The sequence below is a fragment of the Macaca nemestrina genome, chromosome 15 (assembly GCF_043159975.1).
Source record: "Macaca nemestrina isolate mMacNem1 chromosome 15, mMacNem.hap1, whole genome shotgun sequence".
Lineage (NCBI taxonomy): Eukaryota > Metazoa > Chordata > Mammalia > Primates > Cercopithecidae > Macaca > Macaca nemestrina.
In genome coordinates, this window is record NC_092139.1 from 67,265,791 (window position 1) to 67,284,638 (window position 18,848).

Consider the following 18,848-nt stretch of genomic DNA (forward strand, 5'->3'; position numbering starts at 1 on the left):
GAGTAAAATTATACGTTTTCGCCCTAACATGAGTTATGTGTGCCCTATGGCGTACATCCTCACTGCAGGTGCAGGCTATTCCAAATGTACTCTCCTCATGAACGTTTGGCCTCCTATTAATTTTACTATGTATGTGATGGACAATGTTCTGACTGCCTGTCCACGTGTTTGATTTTAGCTGTTTTTCTCCCATATGAAACCCAGCGAATGTTGCACCTCAAGACTATCATATTCATTATTTTCTTTTTATTTATTTATTATTATTATTATACTTTAAGTTCTAGGGTACATGTGCATAACGTGCAGGTTTGTTACATATGTATACTTGTGCTATGTTGGTGTGCTGCACCCATCAACTCGTCAGCACCCATCGACTCATCATTTACATCAGGTATAACTCCCAATGCAATCCCTCCCCCCTCCCCCCCTCCCCCCTCCCCATGATAGGCCCCGGTGTGTGATGTTCCCCTTCCCGAATCCAAGTGATCTCATTGTTCAGTTCCCACCTATGAGTGAGAACATGCGGTGTTTGGTTTTCTATTCTTGTGATAGTTTGCTAAGAATGATGATTTTCATATATATTACTACATTGAAATAGTTTTGGGAAAACAAGTGGTTTTCCATTACATAGAAAAGTTATTTAGTGGTGATTTCTGAGACCTTGGTGTACCCATTACTCGAGCAGTGTACACTGTACCCAGTGTGTACCTTAACGCCCGAACCTTCCATCCAAGTCCCCAAAGTCCATTATGTCATTCTTATGCCTTTACACCCTCTTAGCTTAGCTCCCACTTGTGAGAACATACCATATTTGTTTTTTTATTCTTGAGATACTTCACTTAGAATAATCATCTCTAACTCTATCCAGGTTGCTGCAAATGCCATAATTTGGTTCCTTTTCAGAGCTAAGTAGTATTCCATGGTGTATCTATAACACATTTTCTTTGTCTATTCATTGGCTGATAGACATTTAACCTGGTTCCACATTATTGCAACTGCAAATGGTGCTGCTATAAATGTGTGTAATGTGTCTTTTTCATATGACTTCTTTCCCTGTAGGTAGATACCCGGGAGTGAGCTGATACAAATTTAAATAAAGATAATTATAAAATTAAGTAATGACCAAGTGAAATTTACTATTTCTAGTAGTAAAACAAAATACATTTATTGAGTAAAATTTGAACGTATTTCTGCTCACATAAAGAACATAAAACTTCTGTATTTTGTATAAATGACATGCTTTATCTCACTAGACTCATCCTGTGGTGAATTGGTGGGGGAGGGTTGGAGAAAGTAACATATCTTTAAATTTGACTTTTGACTCACATTTTCTTCAAGTTTCAATTGTTCTTTTAGTTAAATGCCTCCAAAAAGATGTTCACATGCTTTGGGCTTTCTGTGGCCTCAAGGCAAAGGGAAATTGAATCTGGAGTCGCTTATCATCTTCATGCTATTCTCTAGACCTCTGCTTTCTCTGTGGCAGAGGGTCTCCCTGGTCTGATCACTGGTGCCATTGCATTGCTCTTCTCTGAGATGAAGCTTGTACTCTTGAATCAGAGTACAGTGGAATTCCCTGGCTTTATTAGCCTCCTGTTGGCTTGGATAAGATCTTCAGATCTCTCTGAGTTTCAGTATCCAATTTCTTCTTCCAAAATATTTCTGGAATGGTCACATGTGATATTTTGGCAGGATCATTTTGCCCCTTGCTGCAGTGGCCCCATGTTATGTATGTTAGTTTTCAACTCAGTTAAGTTACTTATTTACCTCTATGACACTTCCACACTGCATAGATTCATAGGTCTAGCAGGAGGTATTTTATATAAACCAAGCTGCCAGAAACAGAAGAATGCTCACACAGTAAATCAGACAAACCAAATTTATTCCTAACAGAGGAGCAGGAAGAATCAGCAAAAGCCTAAGTTCTATGATGACAAGCCTGACCCTTGAGGTCAGAAAAGTTGCCCAGGGTTGACAGAGTCTCCTTTGCACATGCCCCACTGTGTACTGCAGCTGAGGAACCCCTGAGTGCTCCACCCCAGGTTTCACACCCCATGTGCCCCTTGGTTCTCGGAGTTTAAGAATTGCAGGAATATCCTGTTCTAGGAAAAACAAGGACAGAGTCCAGACTGTCCCAGACAGTTTCTCCCCATTTCAGGATATTGTCTTCTTGGAACATTCTAAAATCATTCTGAGGACTAGGAGGTCCAGAACGCTGAGTTGGTCAAAGTCATTCAGGTCTTGCCCTCCTGATCACATAAACAAAGTGGACTACAAAACATTAAGCATTGGCAGAAATGATCATATTGCATTATGATAGCCATTCTTCATTATGATAAAAATAATTTATCCACCAAAAAGTTATCTGAATTCTAAATCTGAATGAACCCAACAAAACATAGATTTGGGCTTGTTGTCCCAGTTTAATAAAAGATACACTAATCCAACAAATTTAATTAAATACAAAAACTTTAGAATAAGTATAACAATCATAAAGACTCATTTCAATAAAAGCTGGCATACAAAGTTATCAGACGTATGACAATAATAGAAAATGTTGACACTGCTTAGGGTAAAGTGAATATGATTGATATTCAAATGAACAAAGGAAATAGTAAACTCAATAGCAAAATGGGCCAAAGAATCCAATACCCTATTAACAATCTGACAAATGCAATGTGTACAAATAAAATGTGATCTGCATTTTCACCACTTGTTTAGAAAATTTAAGAATCCTAGATAACATTGAGTGATGAGGATATGAGGAAAACAGCCTTTATGGGCAATGGATGGGAAATTAAATGGTTTTAAACATTTCAGAAAATAATATGACAGGACCCGTTTGAAAGTGTGCATACTCTACAACCTGTCTCAATAATGGGCACATACCCCTGATAGAGATTGGATGTGTGTTCCCTCCAAATCTCATGCTGAAATGTGATCCCCAGTGTTGGAGGTGGGACCCAGTGAGAGGTATTGGATCATGGGGTGGATCCCTTATGAATAGTTTAGCACAGGAATGTCCAAACTTTTGGCTTCCCTGGGCCACATTGGAAGAAGAATTTTCTTGGACCACACATAAATTACACTGAAAATAGCTGATGAGTTAAGAAAAAAAAGAAAAAAGAAAAAAGGAAAAGACACACATACACAGACATGCACACAAAATCGCTTATGTTTTAAGAAAGTTGACAAATCTGTTTTGGTCCACATTCAAAGCTGTTCTGACCTGCATTCAGCCCACAAGCTGCGGGTTGGACAAGCTTAGTTTATCACAATCCACTTGAGTGAGTTCTTCACAGTGAGTTCATGAGAGATCTGATTGTTAAAAACAGCATGGGACTGCCCCCTTCTCTCTTACTCCCTCTCTGACCATGTGACACACTGGCTCCCCTTCACCATCTGCCAGGACTGTAAGCTTCTTGATAGACCAGTATACCTGGTCAGGCCCTAAGGGGAGAAGGAGGGCTAAGGCTCCTTAAAACCTACTGAGGAGCTGGGCGTGGTGGCTCATGCCTGTTACCCCAACACTTTGGGAGGACGAGACGGGGGGATCACATGAGGGCAAGAGTTCCAGATCAACCTGGCAAACATGGTGAAATCCTGTCTCTAATAAAAATACAAAACATTAGCCAGGCGTGGTGGCACATGCCTGTAGTCCCAGCTACTCTGGAGGCTGAGGCAGGAGAATCGCTTGAGCGTGGGAGGCTGGTGCAGTGAGGGGAGATCACTGTGTTTCAGCCTGGGCGACAGAGTGAGACTCCATCTCAAAAAAACACAAACAAACAAAAATCCTAGTGAGGGCCACGGGGGTGGGGGAGCTAGGATGGAGAGGGGTCAGGCTTAACCTTGGCAACTCAGAATTCCACTACCTTGTATGGGCCTCAGTTTTCTCACCGGGCCCCAATGTAGGTCTGAGGGTCCTAGAGAAATCCAGCCACTCAGGAGCCTGAGATATTTTAGCATCGTGTCTGGGCCCCCTCTCCCAGGGCACTTATTTCCCAGCACCCTCTCCACTGTCTCCGTGCCTTTCCTCAGGAAAAAAAAATTTTCTTTAGTTAATACCTCCTGAAGATTTTGTGGGCACAGAAACCACAAACTGGCTGACAAAAAGGGGAAGAAGAGAGGCCACTGGAAATCTTCTGGGTCCGGTTTCCTCCACGCCCAGGTTTCTTCTCCCCAGCACAGCTCGGTGCACAGCCTGGACATGCCAGTGGGGACCCTTATCCTACACGCATCAGGAAAAGGCCTTGATCCCTTTCCCCAGAGCCCGGTGGCTCAGTCCTGCGAAGGAACCGAAGCAATGGGGAGGGGTGTGGGGAAAAAAACCCTGCTGCCTGATCCCACGCCGCCACTCACAGACCCTCAGTTGACTGGTAGCACTGAACAGGTTGGAAAAAAAAAAGACGGAAACACAGAAAAACCCAAACACCCAGACGGGGAGACCGTCTGGGGAGAGAGTGTGCTGGGAGCCTCAGTAGCCGGTCTCCTCCTGGTTGTAAGGGAGATATTCAGGGGCCTCCCCTGGCCCCGGGCAGTCGCCAGCACCCGAGGGAGCCCCATGGGCCACTGGGCTTCCGGGTAGTACTTGGGGCCGTGTATTTGAAGATCTGGCCAAAGACCTGGCCGCTCTGGTTGGCGCCTTGCCTGTAGCCCATCTTCAGGGACATGGAGGAGTTGTCACAGTTGTTGATTCCCAGCTTGGCATGGTGGATGTGCCACCGGGTCCCAGGAGTCAAAAAGCCCACCTGGCTGGCACATTTGTTTGTGCCCATCTGGAGTTGTCCATGGCGGGGGCAGGATGTGGTTCTTGGGTCGTAGAGATGCCTCCCCGTGCCCTGCCGTACATGGTCATGCCTGACTGGCTGGCACATTTGTTGGTAATGGGCAGCCTGATGAGGCACTGGCCGGCTTTCATGGTGGCGTCGTGGAAGTTCCGCTCCTGCTTCTCTTAGTACTTGTCACCGATGTCCATCCTGGTCTGCAGCCCCTTAGTCTTGGCCTTCCCTGCCAGGGCAAGAAGAGACACCTGCACCTGGGTCACGTTCCCACTCTCAAACAGGTGGTTGGCCTCAAATAAGTCCAGGGGGTTCATGCTGTAGCTGACCATGGCCTTGAGGAAGTTGGAGAGGTTTTCCAGCTGGTGCCAGTTCTACATGGAAGCGGTTGATCTTAGAGACTGAGGCCGGCTGCAGTTTGTTCATGAATGTGCATAAGATAATCCCATCCTTCAGGCCCTTCTGAAAATCGGGGCGATGGAGAGGCTGGTGAGTCCCGTGATCCAGCTGCGGAGCTCTGCCTCCTTCTGGGGTCATATTTGGAGAGGAGTCTGTTCTTGACCTCCCGCAAGAACCTGTAGGAGCGGCCCTTGTTGAACTGCCTGGAGCTTAACGCTGGCGGGCGCCGCCTCCGGACTGGATGGGACGGGACCTGGAGCTAAGTCTTTTATCTAGTTTGCAACATTTTGTTTTCACCACACCATTGTTTTTACCACATATCTTTGGTGTATTTAAAAAATGTGTGAAAAATGTTAGACCATCTCCCTTTTTCCCACCTTCCCTTTTACCCTTTACTGCAATTTATACACACACATCCACGCACGCACACATGCACACACACATACAGACCAAAATTAATTTAGATGTACGAATGGGTTATTTGAAGCAAAAAGTCAATCTATATTAGTAAAAGTGTCATGCCTCTGTGAATTATATTTATGATCCTTTTAAGAAGAAAGAACTTCCAGCCGGGCGCGGTGGCTCACGCCTATAATCCCAGCACTTTGGAAGGCCGAGGCGGGCTGATCACGAGGTCAGGAGTTTAAGACCAGCCTGGCCAAGATGGTGAAACTTCGTCTCTATTAAAAACACAAAAAAAGTTTAGCTGGGCGTGGTGGCACGTGCCTGTAATCCCAGCTACTCAGGAGGCTGAGGCAGGATAATGGCTTGAACCCTGGACGTGGAGGTTGCAGTGAGCCGAGATCATGCCACTGCACTCCAGCCTGGACAACAGAGTGAGACTCCATCTCAAAAATAAAATACAATGTTGAATTTTTACAAGTCATTGTTCCTATTCTAATTTTTGAATGAAACTACAGCCTCTAATAAAACAGCCTCATTAAACTAATTCGCTAATGAATTCTTAAGTAAAAGGGGAATTCCACAGAAATATATATGGCTCTTTTTATGTTTATTAAAAGTAAGAGCCTGGAAAACAGATGTGTTCTGTAAAATTGAATTACTTTCTATCCAGTTCCACTGGTTCGCACTGTTTTATCTTTATATTAAAATATATATAAATGATTGATTGATGATTTTTTTTCTTTTAGACACTGCTGTTGAATCCATGGAGAGTAAAAACGGTAAATTTCCAGAACTAGGCTCCCTCTGCTCCAGTTCCCCAGGTAGGCGTGGCAGAGACAGAGACCGAGGAAGGTGGCTGGGGCCATGCAGCGCTACTTGTGCCTGGTGGCGCTCTGTCTGGCCTGCGGCTTCTGCTCGCTCCTTTACGCCTTCAGCCAGCTGCCACATCCCTGGAGGAAGGAAAAGGTGGCAGTGACTGGAAGACGCAGGCACGCAGTGGCTTCTTGACTGGCTGGAGGCAGATGTGGTGCAGTGAGAGGAGCGGGCAAGGCTGGTCCCGCTGCGCATCCAGGCGGGTGGGACAGGTGTAGTCTGAAAATACAGCCTGTTGAGAAAATGCATCTAGCTATAGTTGCCTGTGGTGAAAGACTGGAAGAAACTATGGCCATGTTGAAGTCAGCTATCATTTTCAGGATCAAAGCTTTTCAATTCCAGGTTTTTGCTGAAGATCAGCTACATCACAGCTTTAAAGGAAGATTTGACAGGGGTCATTTCTCCAAATATTTAATTATACAATATACCCCATAACCTTTCCAAGTGAGAATGCAGCAGAGTGGAAAACCTTTTTAAACCATGTGGTTTGCAGAGATTGTCCTTGCCGTTATTCCTGAAATAAGTTGACTCCCACACTGATAGCCCTTTTTTTATGACCAGTTGATACTATTTGGTCTTTACTAAAGAAATTTCATTCCACACAAATTGCTGCAATGGCACCAGAACCCAAGGAACCTCGAATAGGATGGTATAGTCGCTTTGCTAGGCATCCATACCGTGGAAAAGCTGGAGGAAACTCTGGAGTAATGTTGACAAACATGACTGGAATGAGAAGGAAGTATTTCAAGAATGATGTGACAACTGTGCGACTACAATGAGGAGACATACTTATGACATGGCTTAAAATATACAAGCTAAACATGACATGGGTGATCAAGATTTGTTGGATATCATGTTTTTCACAATCCAGAAAGACCTTTTGTCTCTCCGTGTCAATGGAATTATCATCCAGATCATTGTCTATATGGAAGCAGTTGCCAAGAAGCAGAAGAAGGAATCTTTATTCTTCACGGGAACAGAGGTGTTTACCATGATGATAAGCAACCAGCTTTTAGAGCTGTTTATGAAGCGCTGAGAAATTGTTCTTTCAAGATGACAACGTTCATTCCTTAATAAAACCTTTAGAATTGGAACTACAAAAAACAGTGCATACATACCATGGAAAAATTTACAAAATATTTATCAAACAACTAGCAAAAAGCATAAGAGATCGTTATGCCAGATCACCAAAGGAAAGATGATTCTTGGTGCCTGCTACATCAAATGGATGAAAACAACAAAGCATCAGAGGATAAGTGTGAAGCAATCGTCTTGGGTGAAGCATTAAGGAAGGAATTATTCATCTCCAAAATATTTTTTTTTCCTAAAGAGGTTAAATGAGCAGTATTTTCAGGCAACGAAGAATAAGTTAAAATCTTGGGCTCCAACAAAGAAACATTTTTGGCCTCTGATATTTTGTAATGTTACTTACTATCATTCCAGCATTGATGAAAATATTATTGAATGGTTTTAGCCTGCAAAATTCCGTTGAACCATAGTCTCAAGTAAGAGTGATGGGGCTGTGAAGATGAAGAAAATGTACCTCAAACCCAGTGCAAACACTCAGACTGTGCGTAGAGTGATAATTTTATGTCAGCACTAATCTCACTTTAAATGTGTGAGAAAAAAGTTTGTTTACAGTAGCAGAAACAGTTCTATTTCTAAAGAAATGTGATGTGCCCAATGTAACCATTGACGATCTATATCTGCCTTTATATATTTCATCTCTGTTTTAAAATATTTTTATGACAATCATGTTTAAAATTGCTTTTAAATTATAAGTAAGCTGCATAAAAATTGAGCTGTAAAAGAAAGAGGAAATACACTGAAAATTTTGAGGTTTTAATCTGTGCGTGTGTGAGAGAGAGTGAGAAATGTAGTGTTTTCATTTCGTATGCATTAAATTGTCTTGCCAAAACTCAGATTTAAGATTGCTAAGTAGATATTTGGGAAATTTTTTATATCACTTTAAATGAAAAATTTCAGCTTTACTGGGCATTCTGGAAGCAAAATATATTATGCCGACGATAAAGTGAGAACCTTAAGAGTACACTCATATGACAGTGGAAAATGTGATGGACCCAAATGCAGAAGCTCTACACGTCCTGTGAGTAGTGATTTTAGTTACAATGGAGTAGAAAAATGTAGTGCATTTAAACTTTTCTTCTACCTCATAACGGCTTTGCAAGATACTTTTTAAAAAGCAAATGTCTAGAGCCTTCCTTTAAGAAAGTTAAACAACTTTGGTGAATGATTTGGATTAAGATTGTTACATTCAGCTATAGAAAATGTGCTTTTAATTGGGTTGATGTGAGTACCTTCCTTTTTTGAATATCACTTAAAACAGTTAATTTTGTAAGCCTTGAAGATGAGAAAAAGATTACTTATCTAATATAACTCTGTTAATAGTTTTCCAATTTATAGTTATCTAATATAACTATAAATTCTGAATACTTAGCATATACTGTGCTGGGGCACATATCTTATTGTACCAACTGCTATATGGTTATCTTCCTCTTCTCCCTGATATTTTAATGCTCAAGTAGAAAATGGAAAATCATGAAGAAAAAAATATCAGTGGTGAAAATCGTGGCAGTTAGCTTTATGAAGACACAGTGGCCTCTGTGGAGACATGGGATACGCAGAAAGAGATGGTTAGTGCAGTTGTTCTGTCTTCTGCAGTTCCGTCAGGGACACAGTGAGAGAGGAAAGTTTAAGCAAGGTACATTAGAAGTTGATAACCAGTCCAGCATTCTTAGAACAGATGGGTTTAGAGAACACGAGTTGTAGTTCCTCGGCAGAATGCCATGGTGGATATGAAAAACTGTGAACTATGTTGAAATTGAGCTTATTGAGCAGAAAATGAGAATACTACAAATTTGAAGTTCAGAAGGTATGCATTAGATAATTTCTAATGGTCCCCAGATATGATCATTGCCTGCCTGACTATATGAGGAGCTTGAGAATAGATTCCTGAGCTTAGCCCTTTGGAGACTCTGGTATACTCTGGTATGCTGTGTCTAGGATGGAGTCTGCCAAAAAAATAATTTAAAGAAGAGACTTAAAAATTTGAAAAAACTAGAATAGTGCCTTGCTACTATCAGATCACTTTGGAGGTCATTCCCACTTAGATTCTTGTATAGATGTGGATACAGAAACATGCAGATAGTCAATGACAACTGTTGGGGGAAATGTCCATAGTCTGCAGGTTCCCACAGAGAGGATAGCACTTCCACTCCTCTCCCATGAGGGAAAAATAAAGGAGAAAAGCTTTCAGCTTCTCACCATAAGCTCATTCAGTCCTCCCCTTGGGAAGAGAAATGACTTACCCGAGGAATGTGCTTGGAAGTAGTTGTGCTGGTGAAACTCAGCCTCTGTGGGTTTCTCTGTCTTTCAGAGTCAGCTCTCTTCAGGATGCATATTTATTTCTCCCTTTGGAGGAGGTCTCAGTCCAGCTCAGCCAAGGACTGAAGGGCACATCTGGCTAATTCAGGACTGGGATATTGGGAAGTCCACTTGGACCCCAGATCTATGACATGACATGCTCTTGAGTCCTGGGAGCTGCTGACTCTGGTGTCTCATTTCTTAGTTGGGTCATATCTTGGGGTTATTTGTGTTCCTCAGCTCTAACAGGAGGGTTCCCAAGCACTCATTTCTTCTTAACCAATTTCTGAAGGTAAAATGTTGGTGAAGAGCACTCTTTCCTTCCTGCTACCATTAATTGGTGTTTATTTTGTGTTGATTTTGTGTCAGGCACTGTTCAGTAGTTTATATTTCTTAGCTAGTTTGATCTTTACAGCAACTTTATATGACTGACATTGTTCCCTCGTTTTTCAGGCTAGAAATCTGAGTCCCAGTGTCCCACAATGGCTGTGTGGTAAGCCTATGTTACTAACCATTATGCCACTCTGTGTTGTGACAGCGCCAAACATACTTTCATTCATATATATATATATATATAAACTGACCATGTTCTTCTGTGATTTCTTTCAGAGAGCCTTTTACATCAGATATTGATGATGATAATAATAATGAACACACATTGAGCATCTTAATTTCTGTTCCTATTGACTGCTTTGTCTTTTGATTATGGGTTATAATTTTCAGCTTTTTTTGCATATGTAGTTTTTCAAATTATTTTTGTTGTATATTGGTTATTGTGAAAGATATGTTTATCTAGCCATCAGTTTACTGGATGAAAACCTTGAACTTCTGGAGGCTTGGTATTATATTTTGCTATGGTGCTTCTCTTTGGAATTTTTTCTCAGTTATAGAAAGAATCTTTAGTCCTGATAAACCTGATAAATAGCATTTACCCTTTCTTTCTTTCTTTCTTTCTTTCTTTCTTTTATTTATTTATTTATTTATATATTTTTGATGTACTCTTGCTCTGTAGCCCAGGCTGGAATGCAATGGTATGATCTCAGCTCACTGTAACTTCTGCCTCCAGGGTTCAAGCAGTTCTCCTGCCTGAGTCTCCTAAGTAGCTAGGATTACAAGCGTTTGCCACCATGCTCAGCTAATTTTTAGATTTTTAGTACAGACAAGATTTTACCATGTCAGCCAGACTGGTCTTGAACTCCTGACCTCAAGTAATCCACCTGCCTTGGCCTCTCAAAGTGCGGGAATTACAGGCATAAGCCACTGCACCTGGTCGGCATTCACAATTTTTGTTTGCTTGTTTTGAGATGGACTTTCCCTCTGTCACCCAGGCTGGAGTGCAGTGGCACAATCTCAGCTCACTGTAGCCTCTGCCTCCTGGGTTCAAGCGATTCTCCTGTCTCAACCACCTGAGTAGCTAGGATTACAGGCATAGACCACAAAGCCTAGCTAATTTTCATATTTTTAGTAAAGATGGGATTTCACCACATTGGCCAGGCTGGTCTCTGACCTCAAGTGATCCACCCGTCTCAGACTCCCAAAGCGCTGGGATTATAGGCGTGAGTCACTACGCCTGGCCAGCATTCACTCTTAAGGCATTCCCTTCTGACGTTTCAATGGAAAGCCTAAGGTGTTTACCAATCCTCTATACTTCAATAGATTCAAACTTCAAACTGTTTCCCCTGTAATGAGCTGCAGTGTTCTGCTTTTTCACACTTCTAGCTTTTGCTTTGTTTTCTGCTATTTGAAGCCTCTCCCATACATGTATAGTCACAGATTTGAAGGAAGCTCATATACATATTTAAAGACTGTCTCATGCATAGGTTTTCCTTTTCAGGACTTTTTCCTCTTCATTTATAGCTGTTCTGGCATCCCTAAATTCTATTCTCTGAAACAGTAAGCCAATAATACCGCCACTTTCTTCTTGAATTCTCTCGGTCCCATGCCATGGGGACTGGTGAATACCTTTACGAACAAAGCTGCATCAATGAAGACTTCATCTAGTTTTGTTCCCTTTTCCAAGCATCTAATCAAGCTCATGCCTCTTTTTGGATACTCTACAGTACCTTCAAATAGTTGGGACTTTTTCTTTTATATTTTATCCAGAGTTTATCATAGATATTCAGGAAAGGGAATTTTCCTAGACAGGCTACACTGCCATTGCTGAAACTGAAATTCTTCCAATATTCTTTTAATATTTTCTACTTAAATCATCTGGGGTTGGTTTAGTTAGAAATTTTGCAACTAAAATCTGTGGCCAGATCTAGTACTGATGCAGGACTGATGTTTAAGGATGATGTAAAAGTTATATATTTATAAACAAGTGTTTATTTCTTTAAAATGTAATTCCAATAAGTATTATCTTATGAAATCACTGTTTAGCTGTAGCTTTTAAATGCCTCTTTTTTTTTTTTTTTTTTTTTTTTTTTTTTTTTTTTTTGAGATGGAGTCTCTCTCTGTTGCCAGGCTGGAGTGTAGAGGTGTGATCTCGATGCACTGCAACCTCTGCTTCCCAGGTTCAAGTGATTCTCCTGCCTCAGTGTCCTGAATTGCTGGGATTCCAGGCTTGCACCACCATGCCTGGTTAATTTTTGTATTTTTAGTAGAGACAGGGTTTCACCATGTTGACCAGGCTGGTCTTGAACTCCCGACCTCAGGTGATCCGCTCACCTCAGCGTCCCAAAGTGCTGGGATTACAGGCATGAGTCACCGTACCCTGCCACTTACTTTAAATAGTTATAAAAATGCATGAGTAAATGTACTTTCATGGCAACTTATCCTTTTTTTGTGCTAGAATTGTCAAACAGAGTTTTAAATAAGGACAGAAACACTACTTTTCTGATGAGGTTTACATCAGTTAGGACTCTTGGTGACAAATTATAGAAAAATCAGCTTAGACACACACTGACCAAAAAAAAAAAAAAAAAAAAAAAGCCTAGAGGAAGATGCGAGGGGTGGTAGCATTAAGAGCCTCAACTTAACACCCTTCCCTGGCCCTGCCACTGCCCTGGCCCTTCCCATCTTCAGGTCTTACCAAGGCCCTACCCTGGTCCTGACCCTGCCCTGGCCTGGTCCTGACCCTGTCCCCCTACCCCAGAGAAGTGGAAGGGCAGAGCCAGGGAAGGGCCGGGGCAAATAAGGGACAGGGCACATCCAAATCCAAGAAAACGTCAGGGCCATGACAGAGCCAGGGCGAGTCCTTGGCAAGGCCACGTTCCAGGCCAGGGCCAGGAAAGGGTCAAGGCAGGGTCACTGTATGGCCAAGGTCCAGGTCAAAGCCAGAGCAGTGGCAGGGGCAGGCCTGCATAAGGGCAGGACCAGGGCCAGGGCCAGGGCTGTGCCAGGACAGAACAAGAGCAGTGCCAGGCAGGACCAGAGCCAGGCATTAGAGAGAGTAGGGCAAATGCCAAGGCAAGGCCAGGGCAGTGCCAGGGCTGAGGCAAGGTCAGGGAAGGTCCAGGGCTGACTCAGTGCTAGAACCAAGACAAGAGCAAAGGCCGGGGCAGATCTAGGGCACAAGCAAGGCAGACTAGGGCAGGGCAATAGCAAGACCAGGCAATAGCAGGGCCAGCCCAGGATAGAACAGGGTACAGGCAGGGCAGGGCCAGGGCCACAGCTGGGGCAGGACAAGGACCAGGATCAGAGTCCAGGCCAGGGCAAGGGTATGGCCAGGGCAGAGGTACAGCCAGAGGCAGGGTATAGGCAGGGCCAAGGCAGGTCCATTGCAGGGCCGGGGTTCAGACCAGGGCCGGGGCAGGGCCGGGGCAGGGCCAGGGCCAGGGCCAGGGCCAGGACCAGGAAAGGGCAATGTCAGGAACATGGCCATGGCCAACTTGGCTAGAGCCAGGACAGAGACAGGGTCAGGGGTGGGTGGGGCCAGAATAGCATGCCAGGGTAGGGCCAGGGCAAATTAAGGCCAGGACAGGGTCAGGAGGAGGACTGGGCCAGGGTATGGCCTTAAGTAGCCAAGAGCCAGGTCCAGGGTCCATGCCAGTGCCAGCGCCGGCCCAGGGCAGGGGCAGGGCCATGGCCAGGTCTGGGACAAGGCTGGGGCAGGGTCAAGTTCTCGCTCAGGGTAAGCACAAGACCAGGGCAGAGCCAGGGAAGGGGCAGGGCCATGGTAGGGCCAGGAGAGGGACGCGCGAAGGCAGAGCAAGATTAAACCAGGGACAGGATACCTTCAAATCCACTTCAGGGCCAGGGTCAGGCCAGGGCCAGGGCCAGGGCCAGGACAGGGCCAAGACAGGGCCAGGGCCAGGACTGTCAGGATCATTGGCAGGGCCAGGGCCATGGCACGACCAGGGTCAGGAGCAGTGGTCAATGCCGGGCCAAGGCCAGAGCAAGGACCAGGTTTGCACTAGGGCCAGTGTGAGGGCGAAGGGGTCAGGGCGGGGACAAAGGCAGGGCAGAGCCAGGGCAGGGTGGAGCAGGCCCAGGGTAGCACTGGGTAAAGGCAGGGCATGACCAACCAGGGCAGGTCTATGGCTGTGGCAGGGCCAGGGCCAGGGCCAAGGCAGGGCCAAGACAGTGACAGCTCCAGGGCAGGGCCGGGGTTAGGACCACGGACATGTCCAAGGCCAGTGCCAGGGCAAGGGCAGTGGCAGCGGCAGGGCCAGGGTCATCTAAGAACCAAGGACAAAGCCAGGCCCAGAGCAGGGCCAGGACAGGTACCTGGCAGGGCCAGGGTCTGGGACAGGGCCATGGCAGGGCCAGGGCCACAACCAGGTCTGTGCTATGGCCAGGTCCAGCACAGTGCCCAGGCAAGGCTAGGGTGAAGACCAAAGTAGGGCCAGCGCAGGGTCAAAGCTAGAGTAGGGCCAAGGCAGGACCAGGGCAGGCAAGGCAGGGCCAGGATAGCATAGGGCCAAGGCAGGGCAGGGCCAGGACAGTGCCAAGACCTGAGCAGGGCCAGGGAACAGCCAGGGCAGGGACAGGGCCATGGCCATGGCCTGGGCAGGACCAGGTTCGGGACAGGAGCAAAACAAGGGCAACAACAGTGCAGGTTCTTGGCACAGCCAGGCTCCAGGACAGTGTCAGGGCAGGGCCAAGGCAGGGTCTGGGCCATGGGAAGACGAGCAACAGGGCTGGGGCTTTTCCAGTGACAGGACTAGAGTCAGGGCAAGGGCCAGGGCAGTGCAAGGCCAGGGTAGGGTCAGGCATTTCACGGTCACGGCCAGGGGAGAACCAGGGCAAGGTCTGAAGCACGGCAGGGCCAGGGCCAAGACAGGTCCAGGGCAGGTCCATGACAGGGCCAGGGGCTGCGTAAGGGCAAGGGCAGGGCCAGAGCAAGGTAAGGGTCAGGGCCAAGGCCAGGATAGGGACAGGGCAAGAAATATGGCAGGACCAAGGGCAATGCCAAGGCCAGGGCTGAGTCAGGGCAGGGCAGGGCATGGAATGGCCAGCGCAGGACACGACAAAAGGCGGTCCATAGAAACTGCAGGGCTGATGCCAGGAAAGGACCAGGCTAGTGCCAAGACTGAGGTAGTGTCATCGCATGCACAGGGCGGGGCCAGGGCCGGAATCGAGCCAGGCAGGGCACAGCCAAGGCAGGGTAGGTAGGGCAGGGCAATGCCACAGCCGGATCAGTACTAGGACAGGGCAGAACAGGGTAGAACAGGGCAAGGTGATGGTAGGGGCAGGACAAGGACAGGCCAAGGGAGAGCCAGGTCACTCCAGGGCCAGGACACCTCCAAGTCCACTTCAGGGCCAGGGCTATGAAGGACAAAGGCCAGGGCCAGGGTCAGGGCCAGGTCTGGGCTAGGGCCAGGTCCAGAGCAGGGCCTAGCGAAGACGAGGGTGACGAACTAGGTAGGGCCAGGGCAGGCTCATGACACATCCAGTGCATGGCAGGGTAGGGTGGTGGCAAGACCAGGGGCAGACCACTGCCAACTCAGGGCCAGGGAAAGGCCATGGCCAGGGCACAGCCAGGAAAGGGTCTGGGCCAGGGCCATGGCAGAGTCGGGCCAAGTCCTTGACAGGACCAGGTTCCAGGCCAGGGCCAGGGCAGAGGCAGGGGCAGGGTCTGGATAAGGGCAAGGCCAGGGATACGGTAGGACCAGGGCTAGGGCCAGGGCCCGGGCTAAGCCAGAACAAGGCCAGGGCCAGGCCATAGTGAGGATAGGGCAAAGGCCAAGGCAGGGTCAGAGCAGGTCCAGGGAGACGCCAGTGCCAGGCAGGGCCAGGGCACAACCACGGCAGTGTAAGGCAGGTCAATGGCACCACTGAGCCATGACAGGGCAAAGTCAGTGCCAGGAGGGGGCGCAACAGGCAGGGCCACGGTGGGGCCAGGGCAGGGATGGGCCAAGGCAGGGCCAGAACAAATCTGGGCCAGGACACGTCCAAGGCCAGGTCAAGGCCAGAACAGGAGCAGGACCATGACCACTAGCAGGGCCAGTGCCACGACAGGACCAGGGTCAGGACAAGAGGCAGGGCCAGAGCCAAGGCCGGGCCAGCACAGGTTCAGGGAAAGGCCAGTGAAAAGGCAAAACCAGGATGGGATCGGAGCAGGGCAGGGCCGAGACAGTCCAGGTAACAGTAGGGCAGGGCCAGGGCAACGCAGGGCAGTACAGGCCCAGGTCCACGGCAGTGGCAGGGCAAAGCCAGGCCCATTGCCAATGCAACAGCCCACCCTACAAGGCTTCTACCACCTGGCCACTGCCGCAGCCCGGCCATCGCTGTAAGCCTCACCCCCAACCCTGGCTGCAGCCGCCTGACCTCCTAGCGTGGTCACTCTCCTACCGTTCCAGCACGCTGCAGTCTCCGTCACTGCCACCCACCCTCAGCGAGGCAAGCCGTGGTGTCACAGGCTCCAGGTGTCTCCTCCTCCTCCTGGCACAGAGCAGCTGGGCGGGCAAAGCCACAAAAGCCTAGAGGAAGATGCGAGGGGTGGTAGCATTAAGAGCCTCAACTTAACACCCTTCCCTGGCCCTGCCACTGCCCTGGCCCTTCCCATCTTCAGGTCTTACCAAGGCCCTACCCTGGTCCTGACCCTGCCCTGGCCTGGTCCTGACCCTGTCCCCCTACCCCAGAGAAGTGGAAGGGCAGAGCCAGGGAAGGGCCGGGGCAAATAAGGGACAGGGCACATCCAAATCCAAGAAAACGCCAGGGCCATGACAGAGCCAGGGCGAGTCCTTGGCAAGGCCACGTTCCAGGCCAGGGCCAGGAAAGGGTCAAGGCAGGGTCACTGTATGGCCAAGGTCCAGGTCAAAGCCAGAGCAGTGGCAGGGGCAGGCCTGCATAAGGGCAGGACCAGGGCCAGGGCCAGGGCTGTGCCAGGACAGAACAAGAGCAGTGCCAGGCAGGACCAGAGCCAGGCATTAGAGAGAGTAGGGCAAATGCCAAGGCAAGGCCAGGGCAGTGCCAGGGCTGAGGCAAGGTCAGGGAAGGTCCAGGGCTGACTCAGTGCTAGAACCAAGACAAGAGCAAAGGCCGGGGCAGATCTAGGGCACAAGCAAGGCAGACTAGGGCAGGGCAATAGCAAGACCAGGCAATAGCAGGGCCAGCCCAGGATAGAACAGGGTACAGGCAGGGCAGGGCCAGGGCCACAGCTGGGGCAGGACAAGGACCAGGATCAGAGTCCAGGCCAGGGCAAGGGTATGGCCAGGGCAGAGGTACAGCCAGAGGCAGGGTATAGGCAGGGCCAAGGCAGGTCCATTGCAGGGCCGGGGTTCAGACCAGGGCCGGGGCAGGGCCGGGGCAGGGCCAGGGCCAGGGCCAGGGCCAGGACCAGGAAAGGGCAATGTCAGGAACACGGCCATGGCCAACTTGGCTAGAGCCAGGACAGAGACAGGGTCAGGGGTGGGTGGGGCCAGAATAGCATGCCAGGGTAGGGCCAGGGCAAATTAGGGCCAGGACAGGGTCAGGAGGAGGACTGGGCCAGGGTATGGCCTTAAGTAGCCAAGAGCCAGGTCCAGGGTCCATGCCAGTGCCAGCGCCGGCCCAGGGCAGGGGCAGGGCCATGGCCAGGTCTGGGACAAGGCTGGGGCAGGGTCAAGTTCTCGCTCAGGGTAAGCACAAGACCAGGGCAGAGCCAGGAAAGGGGCAGGGCCATGGTAGGGCCAGGAGAGGGACGCGCGAAGGCAGAGCAAGATTAAACCAGGGACAGGATACCTTCAAATCCACTTCAGGGCCAGGGTCAGGCCAGGGCCAGGGCCAGGGCCAGGACAGGGCCAAGACAGGGCCAGGGCCAGGACTGTCAGGATCATTGGCAGGGCCAGGGCCATGGCACGACCAGGGTCAGGAGCAGTGGTCAATGCCGGGCCAAGGCCAGAGCAAGGACCAGGTTTGCACTAGGGCCAGTGTGAGGGCGAAGGGGTCAGGGCGGGGACAAAGGCAGGGCAGAGCCAGGGCAGGGTGGAGCAGGCCCAGGGTACCACTGGGTAAAGGCAGGGCATGACCAACCAGGGCAGGTCTATGGCTGTGGCAGGGCCAGGGCCAGGGCCAGGGCCAAGGCAGGGCCAAGACAGTGACAGCTCCAGGGCAGGGCCGGGGTTAGGACCACGGACATGTCCAAGGCCAGTGCCAGGGCAAGGGCAGTGGCAGCGGCAGGGCCAGGGTCATCTAAGAACCAAGGACAAAGCCAGGCCCAGAGCAGGGCCAGGACAGGTACCTGGCAGGGCTAGGGTCTGGGACAGGGCCATGGCAGGGCCAAGGCCACAACCAGGTCTGTGCTATGGCCAGGTCCAGCACAGTGCCCAGGCAAGGCTAGGGTGAAGGCCAAAGTAGGGCCAGCGCAGGGTCAAAGCTAGAGTACGGCCAAGGCAGGACCAGGGCAGGCAAGGCAGGGCCAGGATAGCATAGGGCCAAGGCAGGGCAGGGCCAGGACAGTGCCAAGACCTGAGCAGGGCCAGGGAACAGCCAGGGCAGGGACAGGGCCATGGCCATGGCCTGGGCAGGACCAGGTTCGGGACAGGAGCAAAACAAGGGCAACAACAGTGCAGGTTCTTGGCACAGCCAGGCTCCAGGACAGTGTCAGGGCAGGGCCAAGGCAGGGTCTGGGCCATGGGAAGACGAGCA

The 18,848-nt window shown here is 48.9% G+C and overlaps 2 pseudogenes; one reads left to right on the forward strand and one right to left on the reverse strand.

Annotated features, from left to right (window-relative positions):
- Nucleotides 1–1,142: 1,142 nt before the first annotated feature.
- Nucleotides 1,143–16,858, reverse strand: LOC139358608 (calponin-2 pseudogene; annotated as a pseudogene).
- Nucleotides 6,444–7,654, forward strand: LOC139358606 (glucoside xylosyltransferase 1 pseudogene; annotated as a pseudogene).
- Nucleotides 16,859–18,848: the final 1,990 nt, after the last annotated feature.